This window comes from Triturus cristatus, chromosome 5_2, assembly GCF_964204655.1.
Source record: "Triturus cristatus chromosome 5_2, aTriCri1.1, whole genome shotgun sequence".
Taxonomy (NCBI): domain Eukaryota; kingdom Metazoa; phylum Chordata; class Amphibia; order Caudata; family Salamandridae; genus Triturus; species Triturus cristatus.
In genome coordinates this window covers 147,197,861-147,218,256 of record NC_140588.1, presented here as the reverse complement: position 1 = coordinate 147,218,256, position 20,396 = coordinate 147,197,861, and positions in this window count along the sequence as shown.

The window sequence follows — 20,396 nt, the reverse complement described above, 5'->3', positions numbered from 1 at the left end:
AGGAGGCCATGGAAAGTTTGGGTGTGACCCTACATTTTTCATCGTCATACCATTCTGAGGGAAACATGGTCGTGGAGAGGAAAAACAGGGACTTAAAGCAGTTTTCAACAGCAAGGGTATTCGGCTCTGGTCTCAGTTGGGCTCATCACCTATATGGGATACAGACAGCTTTGAATATCATGCCAAGAATGTCCCTGGGTGATCGTACTCCTTATGAGATCCTCTTTGGGGTTAAAATGTGGGTCCCAGACCTGGATAATACCAGCATAGTGGCAGCGGAAACACCATTTGACATCAATGAATGTAAGGCTGTTTTACAGGAACTGAAAAATTTCTGGGATGAACAAAGCAGTGTCTAAGTAAAACGCACAAAGTAATGGGGGAAAGGGGTACGAGGAGCCAAATAAAGGTCCAGTGACTTGTGCTCCTGAACATTATGGTTAAATCTCACAGGAGTCACTGTTCCTATGGAAAAGGAATAGAGAGAAAACTATGGTCGTTCTAATACTATGTTTGCTGGGGACAGTGTGTCCTGATCTTGGAGCCCTCACACACCCCAAAGGATGTCATGCTTCATCATTGGGCAATTCTCCTGGTCGGGCCAGTGCTGCAATACCCTATGGGTCCCCCAAAGGATCACTTTATCATTTTAAGATGTAGCCGTATGGGTGCGTGGGAGTGAGTGGCAGTGAGGTCCTAATGTGAAGTCTAAAAGATGACTGGAGGGGTGGCTAAACAATTTATTAGAGAGAATGGCCCTCTGCCCTCAGTAAAAAACCAGAACGTTGTGCTGCTTAGAAAGAGATAATGGCCCTCAGTAGCTGGAAGAATGTAGCATGTCCCTAGTGGGCATATTGAATGGTAAACGTGTTTCGAGCTACTTATTGGTCTCAGGAGGATATCCCAAGTACTTCTTCAGGATCGGAAAAAGTGCAGTGGGTGAAAAGAACAATAAGTGGCTTGTATCCGTTAATCTAGTGCCACTGAAAAGAGATATAATATTCTAGCTAGCAAGGAAAAAGTTCCCCATAAGATGCAGCTGTGGGTATCCTCGCAACAGTTTCTCATAGGTATGAGAGGCCTGATCACCTACCCGACCTCACGCCATCTCCGTAGAATAAAATGCACAGCCACTGGAGAAGTGAAGTTTTTCTGGATCAGGGGATCTGCTCCGAGAAAAGATTGTGGACAAAAAAGAGTTTGGGCCATATTACAGAGCGTCTGTGCCTGTCCTGGCTGTTGAAGGCACACAAACTGTACTTCTTCCGCTCCTTGCTGGACGAATAAACAACAGATTTATCTCTTTTGATCGCATCATACCACACTATGTGGCCAATTCTCAACAGTAGGCCGCGTGGAATCCTGGGTAGCTACCAATCTCCTCTTGCTGCCTTTCAGAAAGTTTGGATTGAAGCTTTAATTTCAAATGAAGTATTCTCTCTTGAACATAAGACAACAACGAACAACAATGAAGAATGTCTTCTACCTGTTTCAGAAACAATGACTACTATGTAGTCTAAAAGTACAGAAACACAGATTTCTACATCAATGGGCCACAGATCAAATCTTCCTCTAATTTGAACCAGCCTGCAGAGCTGCCGAAGATAGACCAGATGATGTCTGGATAATTCATCAACTTTGACGACTTCTCCTACGACACATCGGAGGTTCCGCAGCTCGCACCACCCCTGCGTTCAAACTGATGTTGCACGTCTTCTATTGTTGGCTGGAAAGAACATACCTTGTTTCACCATAGTTACACCTTTAGATTACAATTGCATTGCTTGTCCAAGTACTTTGGATTGTTTTTTTGACTGTGTTCTTCCTGCTCTAAAATGGACACTTTGCCCCACAATGCTCTGCAGTACACACTGTAAACTTGGTTCTAATACCACACTCATCATCACATCATGAGCAAGGAGACTTGCCCCTGGAGAACATTTCAGCTGTTCCAGTTCTGTATGGGATTATAAGTGACAAGGTATCATTTGATGTGTAGGGTCCCACTAAACTGTTGCAATTTTCACATGTTTAAAATTTAATTGAATGGCCGTATCACCCCAAGCAGAATTTCCTGATGACTGGGACATTAATACTGTATATGAAATGTTAGAAGATCTAGAACATTCAACTGTATTTTCTTCTGATGAGTTATGAGATGGTACAGCTAATTTTGAGGAAATGTTCTGTTATCAACATTATGGTAATCATTGTCTGTACAAAGCTAGTACACCTTGTGTGGTCTTTAACTTTACTCAATGGGAACATTGCCCTACACCACCAAGGGTTCGTTCAAAAGAATTTGCACACAAGTTTGATTATGTTAACCGACACTAAGCTGGTATATTCTGCTTTCTTTCCCAACTCTCTGTACAAGATTTCGACTTTTGGAGGGACACAGTAGACATAAAATCTCTTTGGGGCACTAAAGATTGGCAGGTCTGGCAACTGAGGCTTTATTCAGAGTCTGCCTAATACCACAACAGGTGATTTTCCTGAACCAAACTGTGCAACAGACGTGTCTCGGCCTTGCCAAAATAAAAGACTTGAACACACCACAGGTTCCCACTCTTGCACAATTTGACAACTGGCAGCAAATAACACCATATGATGAACACACTATAGATACTATACTGCGTAAGAGTAGACATAATTTATCAGATCCCAATTGGAGGGGATGGTTGGCATGGCCATTATACACTAACAAATGTAAACACAGATTCCTAGGTAACATCGGGGGATTAACTGCCCACAAGCCTCACAGGCATTGTGTGCAAAATGAACATTGGGGGTGATAACAACTTACCGTGTATGGAAGTTGTGCCTTGATTGGCTACAAACCTTGACACTGTCCCAGGAAAAAAGCACTTGTTCATTTTATCTGATTACATGAAATTACGAGACTTTCTATTGGGTCCTCAGAAACCATGTCAATAACGCTTCTTGTGTGCTGTCTATAACAAGATATGAAAAATATCTCATCAAGAAGCTGCTGAAAGGCTTCGTCAGATTGACAGGGCAAACTTAGAACAAGTTCTGGCAGTAGTAGATAATGGTATGACTACCTTATCATCTAGAATGTATTCCTTTGGTAACATTGTCTCATCAAAGATAGATGTGCTTCAGCAAGACTTGCCTGCATTTCAACACGGGCAGTCACAGCTTAGGTCAATTCTATGGTTGAGCTGGATGCTGCAAACATTGCGTTCCGGCCACGTGCAATGGCGATACATTAATATAACGGATCTGTTCTCACCATACCAGCTTTCAAACAATAGATAGCTATGGCACGGAAAGATGCTAAATAAACAATGTTAGACATGGAGAAGCTAGAGAGATTACCGTTTACCGTTGCAGAGATAGGCTCTTTGGATTGGATAATCCATGGGTACATTATACTGCCGATCTCCGCTTTTCTCTTTCAGTACTGTCTACAACACCATCAAGTGGGCAGGTATGAAGCGTTAGTTGAAGGGTTCATACATGAACAATGGGAACTTCCTTTCACATTCTGGTGTAGGAATAAAGACACTGAAGTTTTTCTCTGCTGTTTGGACTTTGAAAATACTTTAAGTGGGTCCCTTGTGTGCAAGGGCTTTTCATTGCATGGGGCATCAGTTGTGATTATTTCTTGCCACTTAAAAGGCTCTTTGGTGGTCGTCGTACAGACAACTTTCAGACTACTCTTGAATGGGAGTTACCTGATGTTGCATGATCAAGTCTGCTGTAGAAAGAAGTCAGGGGTTGCCTATGTGGTGACTGTATCTTCCATTGTTACATATTGCACACAAGTCCAGTTTCTGCCTGTACTTGTAGTTGGGGAGAATATGCTGGGGCCTTCGATTAATCTCACCAACGTGTGCTTTAATGCCCTGAGCAAACTGAAAGCCTAATTGTTTCAGAAAGATGTGGCCTTTCTTCTGCCAAGGAGACGTTTGATCTTCAGGTGGTGTGCTCCTCTCCGGAGACACAGGCGCTTCTCTGCACTAACCTCCCACAAACTTTTGGGGTGCTGGTCCATCGTATTTTTAATATGTTTAAAATGACTGGAATTGTAGGGTTTTTCAAGAGCATAGGCTCCAGGGTGGTCAGCACCTCCAGACGGTGTTTGGAGTTATTCCATCCTTTATCCACTCCGTCCTCAGAAGCATCTTTGGAGGCCTTGCTCTGGTCCTGAACCTATTTGCAGGGACACTGCTTTTAATATTTGTGCTCTGCAATGTATGTCCCAGTTCAAGATTCAACACTCTCTCACGTCGTGTTGTACTGTGAACGCATGGTGCATTTCTTTGGCATACCTCTGCTTCAAGAATTGGATGGACATTGGTTTCTGTCTTTTTGGCCTGTATGGCTTCATTGCATACTGCCTGTGTTCCACTCCTTCTGTTTCACCTACGAGCATGCCCTGGACCTGTGCTTGGGAAAACAGTTGATTGATCATTGGAACATATATACATGTTGGTAGACCCGCCGAAGGCCCATCTGTACAGCTGTTCCCTGCGAATATTTCTGCTCCTGGCCACATTCTATGAGCTTCCCTGGGTGGCCTCTGCACCTAGCGGTTTGGATATAAGCTCTGTTTCAATGGAACATCGGGTGACTGTATTTTATCCCTCAGCAGCTGCTGTGGTGGTCAGATAGGAACAAACTTGCTCTATTGATTTTCACCATGGTTTGCCTCTAGAAATGTATTCTGCGGACTCTGAGCACAGCAATGTTTCGTCTACCACTCGGAACATGTAAACATCTGACTTTCCGTGTAGTGTAAACTTTTTGCATAGCCTGTTTTACAATTACCTTCATTTTTAAGCCCTTTAATATATATATACACGTTTGGCTTTCTATATGCTTTGGGCCTTCAATTAGCATGAATGCCTAGATTTTAATGTGATTTTAAAGTGATTTTCCTATACACAGTTTTGGCATTTTCCTTTATGCTAATGTATTATTTAGTTTGCTTTTGATAGGTTCTTATGTACGAAGAGTGAGTGTCATGTGACCGAGTTAGGCCCGGTAGGAATTAGTGCCATTCTTGCATGTACACAATCCTTTTTCGTAAAGTTGTGTTCTGTTTGTCACATTAAAGTTTGAAACACATTTTTCATTTGTGACGCTTGGACTTGTTTTGCAGAAACACCGACCTTGCTCTTACAGAACACTTCATGAGAATGCTATCAAACTGCCTTGGCATCGATGCAAGGCCTCTAACATGGATTATACATATGTGTTTAATATTACATCCATATGGTGACACAGCTCTGTAGAACACAAATAATGGTTGCCTGATCACAATCTCGGCCCGAGGCAAGGATGCCATTTTCTATATATAGCCTTTTGTTTCCTAACATAATGAGGGAAGAAACCTTTTCTGATTTCGAGGAGTCCCTGCATGCTGAAGCTTTGACCTAGCAGCTGACTGACATCTCCTTGAAGGGTGTCCAGTTCGTGACCAAGATGGGGTCATACACTCTTACCCACCAGGTAAAGGGGTTTGATCATTCAGACTGGGGTTTTCTAGGCATATCATACATTCACATCCTAGACACGAAAGTTAGGGTCAGTATTGTAGGAGTAAGCTAGATTGTTATGATCTTTTATATGTATGCATATATAACCTGTCTAAACAAGATGGTGGAACTCTTTGTTTTATTCACTGAGTTGACACTTATTATTACGTTTGTCTGCTTCTGTCAATTAATCATCACAGCCCATATTTTCTATACAAGAATCACTATGGGTCAATAAATATTGAAAATGTCCCTTTGTGTATTCTTTGTATATTGCTTTGAGCACAAGGAAGCACGAGTGACTGAGCAAAAGTCTCAAGTCTGTCACCATGGTTCCTGAGGGAAAACAGTTGTCATTCAGTGGTTGCTAGAACTGTTTGCTCCTTGTTCAGATTTAGGGCGGTTAACAGTGGCTAGCTGGTTTAAGGACAACATATCATACAGAGGTGCACGGAATCAGTTTGGCACCATCCTAAGTTTAAGTTGTTCGCAAATGCACAGTTCCTATTGATTAGTGGAAACTACATCCAATTATTGCTTGACCTTGGTAGCTAACTCTACTCTGATTTTTTTTTCGCCTTTTGCTCTGAAATGTCATTTAACCCCTTGCATGCTCATGACGGAACCACTCCGTCATGAGCCACGGGCGCCGTGTGCTCATGACGGAGTGGTTCCGTCATGCTGCGGCCGTTGGCGGCCGCTCCGCCCACGCGGCGCTGTTTCCCCGCCTGTGTGGGCGATCAGCGCATGTGGGTGGAGTCGTGACGGAACCACGCCGTCATGAGCACAGCTCGCCCGTGACTCATGACGGCGTGGTTCCATCATGAGCATGGCGGCGCCGCGCTCACCCCAAACCCCCCCAGCGCTGCGGCGGAATTCGCGCCGCAGCGACGGGGTTAAGTTATTTGCTTTGTTTATCCTCTGAATTTAAAATTATTTTCAGCTCATTCATTTTTCTTATAAATTGTTTCTTATTGAATTCTGAACATGTGTGTCATCTATACATCATAATTTTTGTTCTTTTGAGTTTGGTTTGAACAGGTAGTCAATATTGTTTCTGTATCCCTGATAGCTCAGTAGGATTTTTTTATTTAATTGATATATGCTTCTGTTGGAATGTCTCTACTGCCCAAATTTGATATGCCACTAACATTTTGTCTAATGCTAATGCATACATTTAAAAGAATATAGGTGTTAGATCTGTCAGCCTTAAGGTGGTCTTCCCCTAAACTGTTTCGTCTTCACCTCTCTTATTTTTGCTGATCTCCTTTTTGCTGGCCTTAGGGCTCTGCACATTTTACCACTGCTAAAGTGCTTGTGCTCTCTCCAAAAAACATTGTAAAATTGGGTTACACCCAATTGCCATATTTAATTTACATGTAAGTCCATAGTGAAGTGTCTCTACCTATGCACAGGACCTGTAAATTAAATGCTACTAGTGGGCCTGCATCTCTGAATGTGGCACCCACTGAAGTAGCCCTTTAAACATGTTTCAGGTCTGACATTGCAGCCATTGTGTGCAGTTTTAATCTGCCGCTTCGAACTGGTGAGAAACCTTTTGCCAGGCTCAAATCTTCCTTTTTAATACCCATCAGTCACCCCTCGGGCAGGCCCCTGACAGTGCAGAGGGCAGGGTGCAGTGTATCTAAAAAGTTCGACATGACAATTTTTACATGTCCTGCCAATAAAAAACTCTTAAATTCATTTTCACTACTGCAAGGCTTTCCTTTCAATAAGATAACATTGGAATTACCCTATTATATTTAAAAAGTGATAATTTCCAAATGGAAACAGGTTATCAGTTCATGTTTGGTGTCTTTATAATTGTAACAAAAATATTCTCTCTCATGGTGAAGTTGGATTTTTAAATAAAATGTTGAGAATGCCACCTTCTTAGAGTTGGCATTTTACTGCCTTAGACAATCAGTGCCTGCGGCCTGTCTCTTTCTCACATGATTGGGTGTAGCTGACAGTTGGGCAATGTGTATTCCTCCTCGACAGCCACACACACAATAGAGAATTTTAGTGTGCCTGGATGGGCCCTCACAGGCAGGATCGGAGGGTGGTGCTGGAAACAGCCCTACTTACACTTAAATAGGCTGTGTCCTGCCTCCACACAAAGGGCTCCATATCCCTTGCAGTTAGTCTGGATCCATGGCAGGTGAGGTAGGACACCTGTGGACTTCCAATGTAACCCTCTAGAAGTTTCTCCCACTTCAAAGGAAGGCCCAGGTATAATAAATAGTCCTCAGACACCAACCTGCAGTACACTTCTGGACCCGTGGCTACTCTGCCAGGAAGAAGGACTGTTCTGCTGTCTAGAAGCTTCTACCAAGGAGGCATCTGTTCTAAATATCAGCCTCAGTACACTTCTGGAACTATGGAAACTCTGCCAGGAAGGAGGACTGCAGTGCTGCTGAAAGGACTGCTGGCCTGCTAGACTGCTGCTTTGCTGGACTGCTGAATTGCTTTACTGCTGCCCTCCTGTTTGAGTCAGAGGGCTTTGAACCTGCACCAAAACTCAAGACTCCCAGATTGACTCCAATGGCCACTCTGCTGGCTTCCTGCTCAGAGCCACAAGGACATTAAAGGCTCCCAAGCACTTGGATCTGGAGCAAGACCCTGACCCCCACATGATGCCCCTAAGATCCTGGACCCTTGGTGGGGCTTCAGAAAGGATTGAATCATAGTTTTTGGGCTCTTTGCGAACAGGCCCATTTACACCCAAACCTTGCCACTTGCACAGTCTGCCAACACAAAGTTGAGTCAGCCAAACCCTTTGCACTACAGCATTAACCACTCATGGGGAGCACCACTGCAAAGCCCCTGTTCGCACTCTTGGTGCTACATCGGCAACCCTCCACTAAGCTTCTTTGCTCCTCATAGCCCCCTCCACTATGAATGGCTCTTTGCACTAGACTGAGAAGGTAACTTTTCAGCGGGACTAACCTAGTCCCTGTATCTGACCCCCCTTCATCATGGCCAGCCTGATCTTGTGATTTTCTCTTAGTCTCGCATAACCAGATGGCTGTAAGTGGTGCTTTGGGCTTTTTAGGCACTATTTTCCCTTAAATCTTTACAATTGCATATCTCCAGTTCTTCTGATTGGATTTTTGCAATGTTGGTCTTGATTTATTTATTACATTTTGCTTTTGTTCTAAATTGGTGTGGGATTTTTCTTTTGTTGTGTTTTTCACCTTATTACTAATGAAGGGCTCCCCTAAATATTTCAAGCATTGCCTCTAAGCTATGCCTGACTGCTCGCTTGCAAACTGCCAGTGGGTTGAGGACAGATTAATTGGGGGTTTGCTTGTGACTTCACAATAACAAGAATTGTGGTTGCTCCTTGAGTAGGGCTTCACCCCCCCCTAAACCAGTAACCAAATTTCTTACAATAGGTAAGTATATATTGTATATGTATCAGCGTTTGCATTGGAGAAAACAAGCTATATAGCAAGTCAACTCTGTGTACAGAGGAGGATAAAGGAGGCACTATAGCAGTGGCAACTTATTTACTAAAGTTGTAGGACTATATTTTCCTGATGTGTAAAGGGATACAGCAAAACACATTTGCAGAGGAGATAGTCCTGCGCACAGGATCAACTAAACCGTTAAAACCTTAATCAACCACTATCTACACATCCATACAGGTCCTCGATTTCACAGAAGCTTTTAAAAATCCTACTATGAAAATATTGCAGTCCTCTTTCAGCAATTGAAGGTTCATAAGAGCAGGACGGGCCTGTCTAAAATTCAATCTTTTTAAAATAGGAACCAGAAAGTGCCTTCGGGGAATTTCATACAACTTACATAAAAACATAAAGTGAAGCAAGTCCTGCAGAGACTGTCCGTCGCAGCTGCAGGGAGCTAACACTTGACCTCTTCTATATCCCTTGGGCCTAGCTAGCAAAAAGTGAAAAAGGTTCATGCGAAAACTAGTTAGTAAAAATTTCTCATGTGTTGATAAAAACCCCATAAGGTAAGGCTCCGTTGTCGGAGTTGTTTTGAGTAGTGAAAACGTACAGACACCAGGTTTCAATAACTCCTGCACTTCCCTATCCACTTTCCTTAGGGTCAGAAAAGCTGCCCTAATAGATTCCACGTCCTTCCTGACAATGGATTCTGGCTTGCAAAATAGATCACCGCGCCCTACCCTTTCCAGGATACTTTTAATGTACTTGAACCACGAAATTCGGAAAGCATTGTCAAGAGACATGCACTCTCTTAAGATTATATGGTTGAGGGTTAAATCTTTATTCAACCAACACTTCAACCCGAAAACCAAAGGGCGCAGTGCAAGAACGTCGCTTAAGTAAGGGACCCTCAGTTCCTCATGCGCCTCATTTCAAAAAGTCGTTCTCCACCACCTGAAGCGGATCCACAGCAGTATATCCCCAGATTTCACTGTTGTTGTTAATTATTATCAATATAAAGCCCATATTCAGTTGCTTGTGCTTCAAGCAGGACCACAAAAGCCAGTCTTGAATTGCAGAAAAGCAATTGCTTAGGTGGTCAGTATTGTTGCTGTAAGAGACCTTCACGTACAGCTGATTATTATATGCACACTTGATGACCATAATAACAACAGGTACTCCAAGTGGTTAAATATGGTTTATTGTGTCTGGAGAGAGGATAGAGCTCTGGGCTGTGACAAAATTCAATGTCCTACAGTCTTGAGGAATTTATCTGTATAAGTGCATATCTGTTTCTCAAATAATGTGATCCACTAAAGGACAATGCAGTCAAAGCCTATTCTACTGAAAACATGTGTAGCTGAGTTACATGATGAACAACGTTAAACATTCTGAGAGGATGATGCATAGACGTGGGTCATCGAAGTCAGTGAACCTTTAAGCATCAGCAACCACTTGAATGGTAAGAAACCCAGTGCTGTACTGTCATCTGTATCATGAGTGGTGGTCTTGAAAGAGCGCCCTACTATTTTTTTATGTATTTAAATACATTTAGGTATTTGCTGACATACAGCATGTCTACAGGAATCCTCTGTACTTAGTTGTTGTACTCTCGGTAATGACAAACTTTCCCGATAAACAAAGTTTTATTAAAGTAAAAGATATGAATTGCTGTTGGCTCTGCTCAGTTAACATAACCGACAGGTTCTTTGTTCTAAAATCCATTTGTCCACCAATCAATAAATAGACCAACTGGCCACTGTCAAGTCATAAATTCAGTATCCATTCCCTAATTTTACTTGTGCAGAAATGTTTAAAGTATTTTCCTAGAAATGGCAAGAAGTTGCTTGTAGAGTTGTGTTCTAATTTAGATGATCCTATGAACAGTTCACTATCACAATTAAAATGTAATGGACTTGGCACCAACCTCACCATCGACTTAATAACAGTATGGCTCCAAGATTTTGGTTTTTCTTTTTATAGAAACCCAGTGAAGATAGAGACCTTAACACTCAGTTCCAAACAATCTAAATGTTGTCTTTGGCATATAGCTGATAGTTTCTTCTTTGGCTAAATATCTGTTCAATGATGTAGCAAAGTCAACCTTATAAGTGTTAACAATATTTGTCAAGTCTAGCACCAAATGATGACAAATGTCAGCAGCAGGATTTGTATGTGTAACTACTCTTTCCATGTATAACGTTTTGAGGTTGTTGTTTTTGGGTACCTTCCTGTGATTATAGTTTACACACATGCAACAGCAATGCCAGTGCCTTTAATTTATCTACATGTTTCAAGTTCTCAATACAATTGCTACTGAGTATTGAAGATACTTTTTAATATGCCTCAACAACATGGGAATGAGCTTAAGTAGTGATAAATTGTCTCCCAAATGAAAATAGGTAGAAATAACCTTTAGAAGAAAATCTTCAATTTACGCACCTTACTTCTGCTAAATTCATTTTTCCTGAATGCCATCATTTTGGATTCAGTCTTCTTTATTTTGGTGATCGAAAAGGATTCATCACCATCACAATACTTGTATTCAGTCTAAATTAGACCATAAAACTGCATAATAACATCATTACATTCATCAGTCAATAAAAAACTAAAATACACCAACATTATGTAATACAATCAATAAAAAGACTGAATACAAGTTATTACACTTTAATAATAAATCAGTAACTCATTCCTAAACTATACATGATTAAAAACTAAATGGTCATGCTGCAATTTAGCCAAAAATGTAATCTTTCCAGACTGTTCGAAGCAGATTGATCACTTGCTTTACTAAAACCCCTAAAAATTGGTAGTATGGAAGCAGCAGCTCACAATAAAGTGCATGACACTCAGATCTATCTGAGCCAACAAAGCGCAGAATAAACTTAAGAAATGTTATGTCAGCAATAAAGTGCATACAATGTAACAGTACAAACTAAGCTCAGGCCCCTTAAAAGGATGGTGTAAAAGCAGCAGCTCACAATAAGGTGCATTACATTCAAATCTGCCTAGCCTAATGGCACAAGACAGATATAAAGAAATCTCAGATAGCGGTGGAGTGCATACTGTATGACAATACAAGGCCAAAGTAATATGTGCTTACCTACAACCCCTTAAAACTGTAGTAAGAAAAAAGTCATCTCAAACAACAGTAAAGTACATACTAGGTAACAAATCAAACCAGCCTAAAACTCATGTCAAGCGTCGTCCACTGTCTCAATGATGAGACCAGGAATCAAGCAACATCATAAACTATATGAACATCCAGATGTAACTGAAGATATATGCAAGCTGGCCTAGCCTGGCCAAAATTCAGGATTTTCACCTTTGGTACTTAAATGGTCCCTTGAGGAACATCATAAAAACCACAAAAAAGCATAAAATGCACAAGGTCCTGGGAAGAAAAATGATCATATGTGCAGGCCCTCAACTGTTAATTCAAAGTACTGGGCTTAGAACGAGGCAACAACAGATGAAATTGATTAAATCTGAGTCTAGTAAGAAGGTGCCGACGATGACCATTAGACCCATTGAGCAAGTAGGGTTAGACAGTTGACCTTGTTAAGATCTGTGCATATCCTCGCACCCATGGCTTCTCAAGTTCTGCAGCCTCTCTTGAAACTTTCATATATGTCAGCAAGTTGTTCCATGTCCAAGAAATGCCTGCCTTTGTAATATTATGTGATGAGTCTAACAGAGATGCTCTGTCAAGCTCAACAAAGGTCTCCCTTATATATGCCAGCCATTTAATTGGCCTTCACCCTTGAAGCTGCATACAGTCAGTGAGTATTTCCTTATTAAAATAATTCTCAGGTCTTACCCAAATAGTGAGCCATCCGATCAGGGGAGGCAGAGCAAGGAGAACTGACAAATAAGGCAGCCCCAACTCCTTGTGAACCATAAAAGCAAGAGTAGATGCTGTGTCTGCCAAAGGATGTCTACAGAACCCATTCTCCTCTACTTGAAGCTCCTTTGGGTCCATTTTCCCCACAAATCGCTGCCCTATGTAGCTACCAAGACTGATTTTGCCTGGTAGATCTTAATCTATGTACCTAGTGGCTTGCTACCAATTCTGGAGGAAAAGAAAAAAAGCCCCAATAGAGGGAGACAGTTATAATCTTTTATATCTTTTCAACAGTGCCCAGGTGGATCAATCATCAAAAACCACACCTAAATATGTGTAGGTCTGAACCCTGGTCAACTTGTGGTCCTGAACATGGAAGGTTTTTGACTTGGTCCCCCTAAGGCCCAAAACCATCACCTGAGATGTTCCATGGTTTGTTGAGAGGTCAAGACTATTCATGTACATGACAAAACAGTCAAGTAGTGTCTGAAGGCCCAGGACACTTCTTGGCAGCAAAATGGTATCATCTGCATATAACAATGTGGGAATCTGGTGAGTACCCACCCACTGACAATCCACCAGCTTATTTAGCAACTGGACCCCAAGTCATCTGCATACAAAGTGAACAGAAATGGGGCCAGTCCTGTCTCGCCCCACTCTTTAAGTGAAAAGAGCTAGTACACAACCCATCAATGTTATATCTGAAAACTGCTGCCATATCCCTGTGCAACTCACTGGAAATAAATAATGTATTTGTACATTCCCATATTCAGCAGAATGGGCCCAGCCACAACTTGGATCTGTTTACTCTGTCAAAGGCAGAGGACAAATACATGAATGCGATGAACAGTGACGTTGTTCTCGCAATGTTGTATTTGTTGATTAGCAGAAAATGATTTAAACATTGGTTGCATGTGTCCAAACCCAAGCAAAACCTAAACTGCAAATTTGAGAGAATGGAGCTGTCCTCTGCCCATGACATAGCCGTCTCCAAAATGACCCTACCCATCACCTTAACTATCAAGTCTATGAAGGAGTTGGCCCTGTATCAGCTCGGTACATCTCTGGAGCCCTTTTAAACACAGGGAAGATAATGAATTGGGACCAAGCATGAAGGGAGACCTGTTTGTACTGGCAGATTGAACATGCAGGTAAAAATTGGAGCCCAAAGTTCAGGCAACAACTTAAACAGATCAGCAGGAATCCCATTGGGACCAGGAGCCTTATGACCTGTTATATATCGTATACATGATATAACTTCTTCAATGCTAAATGTCAAATTGTACTGGTGGGCAGATAACAAGGAGATCTCATAATCACCATCCAAGGAATTATAAACACCCTTAAAATGCTCAATCTACTTTTCCGGAATGATATGTGAAGAAATAATATGGCCTCCATTGTCATTAAATAAAGGGTGATTAACAACCTACCAGAATTTACCAATGTCATCCCTGAGTGAGGCATCCGTAAGATCAGCCCAGGCTTCCTCTTTGAATGCTCTCTTTCTCAGATCTATCACCTTCTTTCTTATAAACAGTAAGTCTGCTGGCTATTACACAACTGTCTTTAGGCTGAGCTTTAAGTGCAGAAATTAGTGATTTATGTGCTCTTGACCAATCTTTATTCAACCAGCAAGGATTGCTATTTACTGCCAGTTTAGGGGTAAATTATAGCTTAGATTTAATTACAGCTCCAATCTCTAAATGTGTGTTTTGGAAAGAACCATCTGCACGAGTCCCCCAAACACAGGTCAAATTCATCATGCTTGGCTTTCACAATACATTTCAAAAAGTCCTCTGGGGCGATCTTCGACCACCTTAGTCTTCTTACCAGGTCAGTCACTGGGCTATCTAAATCAGTGGTTCCCAAACTGGGGTCCGTGGACCCCCAGGGGTCCATGACACGTTCCCAGGGTGTGCGCAGGCAGCAGTTTTAATAGCACTGCAAAGTTACTTGTATAATCAGCAGTTTTTGGGCAGCAATAAAAGTGTCAAGATAACTCCTGTGATGAATGTATCTGCTGGAGAGAGATGGGGTTTTGTCCAGTGGCAACGTTGACTCACCTAAGGAAGTGCAGATGGTTAATATGCCTGCTGCAAAGAATGTCTATCATGCATTTCTTAAAAAGCAGTATTTTGTTTTGTGCAGAGCTCTGTGGGTTCCTGTCTTTGCCACAGAGATTCTTTTGTTATTATGCAGTTCACAAGTTCCAATCGTAATCTAACAGAGTGAGCTATGAAATGCCATCAAAGAGCTGCATGCAAATTGCATGGTACAAGTTAGTGAGTTATGCTTTTTCCCAGTCTTTCCCAGTCTTACATTATTCCGATGCTGCTAAAAAGGTTTGTTTGGGTAGAAATAAATCATTATTATTAAAGTCAACGCTAATCCCTATGTTATGTTCTGAATCCTGAGTTGGTGCTTCTCTAGACTCTTAAAAAATGCCTACCAGTATGGATGACAAGTGATTTGTAGTCCCCTTTGCCTTATGTAACATTTTCTATTCACTGATTTACACATGTATGATTATTATGTCTCTGTATGTGTGTGATGTAAAGTGCTCTGACACCCTACAGTGGTATGAGAGGTGCTATAAAATAAATTAAATACATGTGACATTGGGGCTATGGAGAGATGAGAGGCACTGTTGGAGGGTAGTAGTGAGGGAATCATTGAAGATTGTCCATCATTGAAGATTGCCAAAAGATTGTTGTATCCTGGTGCATATAGTAAATTGATCATTTACTAGGCTTTGAAAACGAATACAATTCAATATATAATGACAAATGTGTTGTAAAATGCACTATTTCCCCCCATATTTTCTTGGGGAGAGCCCCCCAAAACCCCCTTTGTAGTGGTCAGGCTCACTCGCTGCACTTGGTGCGCACTATATGGGGACTGGTGTGACAACATTTACCAGAGCAGCTTTAGGTGTCCAGCCTTGGCAGGAGTAGGAGCCTTAGGCCGCGAAATAAAACCAAACTATCAAAAGTTGGTTGCGAGATGCAGCACCAACTTTCCCATCAAGATTTTTCAATTTTTGCAAATATTTTTAATATAAAAATACTAAAATATTTTGTAATTCAAGTCCAGTCTTGATGTGCACACTTGTGTGTTTATTTTTTTCGAATTACAGTTTTAATGTTTGACATTTACATTTCACAAATTTCTTGGGGGTCCCCAGCTTCCAGTATTGACACAATTGGGGTCCTCAGGAGTGAAAAGTTTGGGAACCACTGATCTAAATGGTTAGACACACTGTGTGTCGGGGCTTCCACAAACAGATCAGTAACATAAAAAAAAGATAAGGAAATGATTCCTAAAACCAGAGACATTTTTAGCAAAATGGTCCAAAAAGCACCAAAAAGGTACTGAAATGAAAATTATGTCTATTGTGGAGTGCAAACCTTGTCCAATAAAAGTAGGGGCAAACTACTGTCTGCACTTAGGAATGTTTTGGTCATAACACAATTCAAGTTAAATTCTGCTACGATGTTATTCAAAAGAGTACCTGCTTGACTGTGTTCCAAGTACAAAGAATATTCACTTTACTCTTGCTTACATGAAGTGAAGTATGTGAGCAGGGATGAATATTAAAATCTCCTGCTAAACTAAAACCAGCTTGAGGATTCAATTAGTAGAAGACCAGTGTAGAAGCACATTTTTATTTGCTAGCACAAATGCTTTCACTAAGAATGTGAACAGCTTACGTTTAGGTAAGACATAGGCTGAATGCAAAATTTGTAGTAGGTAATCATACTGAATGTTATGGGCCTGCAAGTAAATAAAAGTGCTGATTTAAGTTAGCCTAACAGTCAATGCCATGTTAACTGAAAAATAATGCATTAACTCCGAAAGGCCTGAATTTCACACTGACTAGTTGTTTGCACACAGTTTTTTTTATTTGTTGCCGATGTTGTAATTTTCCAGAAGCCTTCTGTTAGCTAGTGAAAAGACACTTGTTTTCTATTAGGAAACTGATAGTAAGTTTCTCATCAGGAGGATAGGAGGCAACAGAAAGGATGATTCCTGAGAAGGACAGTCTGGACTACAGAATGCAAATGATATAGCTTTTCAAAGTCTAAAGTCTGAAGACTATTGTACCAGTCTGAGAGCATGGGGAGTTTGCTGATTCCCAGGAGATGCTGAAATTCTACTGGAGGATATAGAAGATTAAATAAAATGGCATTGCAACATACTGTATTGTGCGATTACATTAGTGCATGTTCCTAGCGAAGAATAGGATTCCTGTTCTGACTCTCTAGCTGGAAACTCATCTGAGTTTCTCATACTTTTCTACAGGAGAGGTTGATTAGCCTACTTCCTTGCTGTCTGCTGTTTATGGCTGTGAATACTAATACTTTCCATCCTGATGTGCAAAGGTGTTATACTTATGCATTGATTCCCTCATCAGAAATCCTATTGGCTATCTGAACAAATGCCCTTTTCTCATTTTATTCCAATTTAATTTAGATTCGGTAATTTCCTTTATGGAACATGCTTGCTGCATTATAACAATAACTACTATTATTCATACTAATGTATTATTTTATCTTATATTGAAATATCAATTATTCCACTATGTTCATTTCTAATGCTAATGTCTAAAAGATTAATCCTTACTGAATAACAATTGAAATACCTGAGACATTGAAAAATAAAACTTTTAACTCATAAAAAAACTCTCTTTATTGACTATACCAAAATTCTTTAATGATTCATTGCTATGTAGATGATTGCTTCTTATTTCTCCTTGTCAATGAACAAAGGCCCATACGACCAGTAGTGGGGGTTATTAATGATGCCTATGAAGCGATATAGAAAACCCCTCACCCTTACCAGTCAATGTCTGAACCAGTGGTTCTAAACCGTTTGACTTCTGTAGACCTCCACTTAATCTTTAGTGCTAGTCGGGGACCCAAACGGAGTCGCTACTGGAATTCAGGGACCCCGACCTAAGCAATTACAATGACATGAACCGCAAAACAATACACAAAATTACAGAACCAAACCTTCATAAAAAAAATACACAATACATTTTTTATTCATTCACACACAAATATAAAAAAAATCAACATTTTAATTTTAGTGGGAAGTTTTGAGCTTTTCTAGATTCAATTAAGGCCACTCATCCTCCATATTATATTCTGGTTGATGTTCATGCACTGCTCCCACAAATCAGTTTCTGGATACTAACTGAATTTCAAACTCCCTCACATTTACATTTTCAGTTTGTATGTTATACATCTTTATTGATACATGCTTTAGTAACCTGTTAATGTTTTTCTATTTTCTAAGCAGTCGCAAACCCCCAGAGTAGGCATCGTGGACCCACCCAGAGGACCCCGGACAACAGAATAAGAACTGCTGGTCATTTAGACCCTCATTAGAAGTTGGCTGCAATAGTATCTCCAGGTGGGAACTCCGGGAACTATGAGCTGCACAATATTTCCAGGCCTGTTATTATCAGACCCACTAACTGATACCCATTCATTTCTGATCTTGAAACATTCAGCCCAGAGCCTTGAGTGGAGGTGCAATGGCTTTTCGCACCTGCTTTAACTAGCCTCTATCTGTCTGCATGTCTCAGCATGGGGAAGCAGGAGCATCCCATGAGTGATGCAGTATGTGAGGTCATACACAGTGCATGGCAGGGGCCTAAGTAATAGTTCGTTTTGCTAACTATAACTGGTGAATTTCTGTGTTTTTTTAGTTCAAAACATTAAGGTTATCACTGACATTTTGACCTAACTATAACATCACTTTAACCTTTGGTTTTTACAGTGAATATATGTACAATATAGTTAGGATGACATATCACTCAGACAAAACCAGTGACTAGTCACCTATAATTTATGCACCAGCAATGGACTGCTTATGACCTCACATATTGCATCACTTATGACATGGTCAGTGACATCACTGATGACATCACTGATAACATCTCAAATGACATCACTAATGATATCATCCGGTGAGTATAAGTGTTTTCTAAGAGTTTACAAGTGTTAAATATATATACTAAGCTACGACAAAAAGTTAAATTAGTATAATGGGTGTACTTCTAATGAGTAATACTACTTCTAAAAAATATTATGTGAGTGGCTGCGTGACTGTTTGTTAATGTGTGTGAGTGGGTGTCTGAGTGGATGTATGGTTGGATGGGTGGGTGTGTGAGTGGCTGTATGTGTGTATAAGAGGGTGTTTGTAGTAGCTGTGTGGATGAGTGAATGGCTATGTGTGTGGCTGTGTGGGTAGGTGAGTGGGTGTGTGGGAGACTGTATGGATGAGAGAGTGGGTGTCTAAACGGTTGCATGAGTGGGTGACTGGGTGTGTAAGTGGCTGTATGGGTGTTTGAGTGGGTGTTTGGTCAAGTGAGTTGGTGTATGAGTAGCTGTATTAGAGAATGTTTCTCTGTGTGAAAGGCTGTATGGGTGATTGAACGGATGTGCGAGTGCTTGTGTTGATGTGTGAATGGGTATATAAGGGGTTGTGTGTGTGTGTGTGAGTAGGTGTATCTGAGGGCTTTTATGGACTGTGTTGAGAGGCTATGAGTGAGTGAGTGGCTGTATAAGTGGGTAAGTGGGTGTGTGAGTAGTTGTACTCAGAAAGGACAATCTCTAGTGGGGATAGCAGAGAGAAACGCTTACTTTTGGTGTCTTCAGGCCTAAGTGCGCCCTCTTCTTCCCAGAAACAGGTGCCAACTAATATGGGAACTAGCAATGGTTGTGTTTTTAACAAGTCTGACCATATCTTCGTAAGCGATCTTGATAGTACATCCCAACCCCCCATTAAGCGCACAAGAAATTTTGACTGCTCTAAAGGCACTACTGAGTCTATGATTAAAAATCAGGGAGAAATAACAAAAACAAGAAAAACACTGAAAAAACCAAGCTTATACCCCAGCCCACCCTCACACATAGATCCAAAGAGAAACCCCCAGTAAGAGCCCAGTCCAATATTTCCCCAGAGCTGGATAAATTAAACAACAGACTTAATAAGTTAGACTCATACATCAGAGAAACTCTGACAGCTATAATAAATAGAATAGAGTCACTAGAGAATTCGCTGTTAAAACGTCTTCCTCCCCCACATTTAGCAACCTCTCTCCCATCCAATGGTAGAACAGCCTGCGTTGAAAACACGACCAGTCAGCAATCCCCTAGTAGGCCTGACCGTAGAGACGAGCAGTCGGAGAAACAGGAGACTACCCATGCAAAGGACCATCTGAATCCCCATTCAGGTCGGAACTCTGAGCTCGCTTCCCAACTATCACCTACGGATTTTCAAGCTTGCGTTACCACGCATTACCTGGACGGGGGCGAGAGGCCCAACATGGGTCCTCTACCATTAAATAGCATAGATAGGAGAGATGGAAGGGCTCAAAAGGTATGAGCCTTCCAGAGAGATCAGGGGAACCTAACGTGAATTGACCTACCCCCAGCGGTGACTCCTTATACTGTTGTCTTGGCGAATGTTCCAAGACTTTCACTGGGGGTGGAGGAGACTTGGGATTCTCTTAGAAATAAATCCCAATGTTGGCTGGGTTCAAAAACTAGACACACGGACAGATTGTTCACCAAATTCAAAATGGTCAGAAGGATTAGCTGGGTAGGGAGAGGTTCG